The sequence below is a fragment of the Orbicella faveolata genome, unplaced genomic scaffold (genome assembly GCF_042242905.1).
Source record: "Orbicella faveolata isolate gen_17 unplaced genomic scaffold, um_ofav_v1 contig_4, whole genome shotgun sequence".
NCBI classification, from domain to species: domain Eukaryota; kingdom Metazoa; phylum Cnidaria; class Anthozoa; order Scleractinia; family Merulinidae; genus Orbicella; species Orbicella faveolata.
In genome coordinates, this window is record NW_028301569.1 from 12,183,851 (window position 1) to 12,189,294 (window position 5,444).

Sequence of the window (5,444 nt, forward strand, 5' to 3'; positions counted from 1 at the left end):
CCCAGGCCGTCTGGGGGGCCTTTGGATGCAAAACGCTGGGCGATTACCACGATCTTTACGTGAAAACTGACGTCGCGCTGCTGGCGGATGTGTTTGAGAACTTCCGAAAACTGTGCCTTGATCAGTACGGGCTAGATCCGGCGCACTATTTCACGTCGCCAGGCCTCTCCTGGGACGCGCTCTTGAAAAAGACTAGGGTCGAGCTTGAGCTCTTCACAGACTACGAAAAGCACCTCTTCGTAGAAAGGGGGATGCGGGGTTGAATCTCTATGGTGAGCAACAGGTTCGCCAAGGCAAACAACCCGCAAGTACCGGGCTACGACCCCAGCAAGCCAAAAAAATACCTCCTCTATCTCGACGCAAACAATCTTTACGGATGGGCGATGAGTCTGCCTCTCCCGATAAGAGGCTTCAAGTGGAAAAGCGAGCTGCCCACAGAGGAGGAGATTCTTGGCATGAAAGAAAACGCAAAGAAGGAGTGCATTCTCGAGGTGGATCTCGAATACCCGCCAGAACTTCACGAGGAGCACAACAGCTATCCCCTGGCGCCGGAGAAAAAGGCCGTAAAAAAGGAGTGGATGTCGGACTACCAAAAGGGGCTGATGAAAGACCTGGACCTGAAACCCCCGGACAGCAAGAAGCTGCTGCTGACGCTTCAAGACAAAAAGAACTACGTTGTGCATTACAGGAACTTGCAGTTTTATCTGAAGCAGGGAATGAAACTGAAGCGTGTGCACAGGGTGCTGGAGTTCGAACAAGAACGCTGGATGGAGCCGTACATCCGGATGAACACACAGTTTAGGAAGAAAGCGAAGAGCGACTTTGAAAAGAACTTTTACAAGCTCATGAACAACTCCGTTTTCGGCATAACCATGGAAAACCTGCGCAACCGCGTTGACATAAGAATAGTGCGCAGCAACGAGACAGACAAAATAAGGAAATTGATCGCCAGCCCTTTGTACTCAAGGCATGTTTTATTCTCAAACGACATGGCGGGGATTGACATGCGAAAAACCAAGCTGCTTCTAAACAAGCCGGTCTACACGGGGATGACGATCCTTGACAACAGCAAGATCCTGATGTACGACTTCTTTTACAACGAGCTAAAAAAGAAGTACGGCTCAAAAGTCGAGCTCTTGTACACGGACACCGACAGCCTTTTGATTATAATCGAAACAGAAGACGTCTACGAAGACATGAAAAACAACATGCACCTTTACGACACGAGCGACTACCCGAATGAGCATCCACTCCACTCAAACAAGAACAAAAAGGTCTTGGGCAAGATGAAAAACGAATGTGCAGGAACCCCCATCGCAGAGTACGTTGGTCTTAGACCGAAAATGTACTCCATCTTGAAGGCGGACGAAAAAAATATCAAAAAAGCGAAGGGTGTGAAAAAGAATGTTGTCAAGAAACAAATAACGCATGAACAGTACAAGGAAACGCTTTTCGGTGGGAAGCAGCAATGGCATGGAATGAATATTCTTCGAAGCGAGGGTCACGAGATCTACGGTATGCATCTTAACAAAATTTCGCTTTCGCCGTTTGATTCAAAGAGATGGATTGATGACGACGGTATCCATACAAAAGCTTACGGATACACCTGCATGGATATCTTGTCAACATTAACAGATGACGAACTTAGAGGGTTGGAGGCCGAAGTTTCAAAGTTGCTCTGGGGGTAATTGTGTGTTCGGAGGAACAACCAGCAGCTCTTCGCGCACGAAGCCGCGCTTGGGCCCGTCGCGCAGATAGTAGAGAACGGGCTGATCGGGTTTGATGAAAGACCTTTCAACGTTGTAAACTTTCAAAGACCAGATTGGATCCGTGGCCCTTTTCACGCCCCCTTCAAGCTCGCCGGGCTGGTAGAGATAACGAACTTGGACAAGAGAGGGGAGGATTTTTTCGCTTTTTCCAAAAGGCCTCGTGTAAGGTGTCGACGGCCTGGCGTAAACAGCTTTTTCTTTGATGGCGACAGCGGGTTTCTTGCCGATAAGGCTTGTGACCTCGTTGTTCAGAGCCGAAACAACTTCAGGAAGTCTTTTCACCCAGGCAGTGGACCGCTTGCCCTCAGGAAGAAGCATCTCTTCGGCGTACTGGTGCCCGAACAAGCGCTCAGCAAGAGTGCGGTTGAAACGTTCGACAATGGCCTGGTCGCGGTGAATGTTAACGCGCCCGCGCCGGATAAAGGTTTTGTGCTTGTCCATCTCTTTGGTGACGGCGCCCATGAATTCGCGCCCGGGGTCAACCTGCAGCATTTCGGGCCATTCGAGAGGCGAGCGCTTGTAAATCTTCTGAAAGGCCAGCGCGACCTCATCAGAATTTTTCGAAGTCAGGGGTTCGGCCTCTTTGAAGCGGCTGGCCACGTCGACAACGGTCAGCGCGTATTTGAAAACTTTGCGGCCGCAAGGGAGCTTGTCGTGCGGCAGAAAAAGAAGGTCAGCCTAATGGACCCTGTTGGGCGTGGGAACGTCGAATTTCGGCCGAGGAATCCGCTTGGGCGCGGGGAGGTATATCTGCCAGAGCGCTTGCCTGATCAGCCACTTTTTTGCGGCTTCTTCAGGTACCTTGGCGACCTCGGCCAATTTTTTGATCGCGGCAATGCCTTTCCAGTAGCCCCCGGGGCTGTAGTAAATCTTTGCGAGTTTCGCGTCCATATAAGTAAGGCGTAAAAAAGTTTAAAGGAACCGGAAGGCCGCGTAGCCCAGAGCGAGCGCCCCGGCGCCAACGAACGTGAGTTCGCTGTTTTTCAGCTGCTCGCTCGGCTGATAGAAATCTGAGAACTTCGGCTCCTTGGGGGGCACCATCTGTTCGTCAGGATGCGTCTGGCCGTAGAGTTTGAAGGCATAGTCCGTGTTGGTCATGTTCTGCTTGGCCTGCTCCTTTTTTTGCGCGTTGGTCGCGATCCAGTCGAGAAGCTGTGTTCGGTCACGCGTGTATTTGGCGTAAGCGGCTTGATAATCTTCGAGAGTCTTGTCGTGGCGCTTTTTTTCTTCAAGCGCGGCTTTGCCGCCCCCGCCGAGCGCCCTCGCCAGATAATTGCCGCCGATAAAAGCCGTGGCGTTCAACACAGCCCCGCCAATCATGATAGCGATGCTCGCCATGGTATAAATTATCGGAATATTTTCTCAAATGGTGGCGGGGAGGATTTTCTGGTCCTCAAGGTACCCTTTTAGCGCAATGCTGCCCGCCACGACGACGGTGAACTTCACGTAATTCATAAAGCTGCTGCTGGGATCGGAAGTGAAATTCTCTTTCACAACCTTTTTCGCGGCCCAGCCGATGCCCGCAGTTAATCCAGTGATAGTTGCGGCGTCAATGACGGTCTTGACAAGCTTGTTGTCTGACATGGCGCGCTTGATATAAGGAAAGAGCAAAAGTTTAAAACAAAATTAATCTGTCTTCCCCGCGGCCTTTTGTGCGCAATTGGCACAAAACGCCTCTTCTTCTTCTTCTTCTTCTTCTTCTTCTGCAACTTCTCCGCCAAAGGCTTCTTTCAAAAGATCTGCGGTGAAGAAAACGACATCTTTGTTTATGTTGTACAACACCCTCGAGATAGTACAAAAGGTGAAGAAAGAGACGAGAAACTTGGCAACATCAACTTTGACCATGTTGATATGAATCACGCGCAAACATTTAAATCATTTTTTTTAATCCTCTTGGCCGTGTATCGCGAGCAGGTTTCGGCTCGACACTCGCGGGCTCAGGAGGGGGCTCAGGCTTCGGCGTTCTAATTTTGTCTAATGCAGCGTTGGTCATAGCCAGGAGCTCTTCACGCTTGTAATAGAGCCCGCCCAGGGAAACGCCTATGCCGCCAATACCAATCCATTGGTTGGTGCTGAGGCCAAAAAGGCCGCCGCTCTTTGGGCTTTCACCTTCTGTAGACGCGGCTGGCTTGGGGGCCGCTTTGGCGGCTTTCGCTTGCTTTTCTGCGTAATAAGCCTCAGCCGCTTTCTTCTGTTCTTCTCGGGCCAGACGACTTCTTTTGGCAACCAGTTTTTCGGCGGCCACACGCTTGGGGTTTTTTACTCTCTGCGTGGTTGCAGCCTGAGTCGTCGCTTGCCGTGTGGTATCGGCAGCAGGCGCTGCCTTGGTCTCAGTGATGGCGGCAGGCGCGCTCTCGGATTGTTCGGTTGACATTGAAGCGAACCGTATTATAAGCAAATGAAAAAGTTCAATTATTAAAAATTCTCAGCAAGACCGCATTTGTTGATGAATGGTGGCCACTTATTCTGCAGTTGATGAGCCGGCTACTTCATCAACCCCCTCAAGCGGGTAGCCGTGTTCATCACGAGAAGGGTGGCTCTGCACGGGCGACTGTGGACTAAAATCAATATGTTTTGTGGTGATCAGCGCCGCGTTGGCCGCGGCAAGAAACCGGCCGCACTTCAAAGAAAGGTTGCCGGCCAGATTGGAGAGCTCTTTGTTCAAGATGTAGTCGTTTCTGAGCTCTTCTTGGTAAGCGCCGATGTCTTTGATTTTGACGGCCATTCCGACCGCTTTGGTTGCAAGAAAAATGAAGCTGTCGATCAGGCTTTCCGTCGTCTTCGAGCCCACGTACGTCTCGTAGCGTTTGGCGAATTTCTCGACATCTTTGTCGCTCAGGCACTTCACCTGCTCGTGGGTCAGCTGTATTCTGATACCCTCTTTGGTTTTGCCTGTGGACACGAGCACGGCCAGCTGCTCGCGAAGAGCAGGAATGTCGAGGGCGGTTGGAACAAGGCCGCCTGCGAGACCACTTGACGGCACGGGCTCCGTTTCCATAAGGTTCATAACATCTGCAAACGCGTCTTCTGCAGACATTGCGCAAGGCTATATACACCTCGCATTTTTTTTATTCAAATAACTTTACCCTGTACGGGTGGCGAAGCGCGAACATAAGATAAGAGAACTTTCGCTCTTTCAGCTTTGAAATCAATCCTCTGTACTCATCGGGGGAGAGCTCGCCGGCGTAATCGTCGAAGATGGCTTTCGTTGTCCTGGCCGAGGGGGTGTAAAAGAGGACGATCGCCCCCACGTTCTCACGGAAGGAAGTGGTTATTCCGGTCAACTTCTGGGTCAGCGCCCACACGCTGATGCCCATATGCCGCGCGGAAAACGCGAGATTCGCCAGCTCGCCTGTGCGCCCTTTCACATCTTTGGAGGCCGCGCAGTCGTCGAGGATTATGAGCGTGTTGGTGCCCTCGGAAAGCCATCTCACGAGCTTCAACCACCTTTCCACGTCGTGCTGCTCGCAGACTATCACATCCATTCTCGGATCGTTTTCGCCAAGCCGGTGGTAGGTCTTGTTGTGCGTGAACGTCGGGCAGATGAGAATGATGTAGTCGAACTTTCCGCGGAACGGGCCGTAGAGCTGGTCCACAACGAACCTCGATTTGCCGGAATTTGTCGGCCCCACGACGAGAGCGTTGAAGGGTATCTTGCTTGGGTCCATGTTCTAT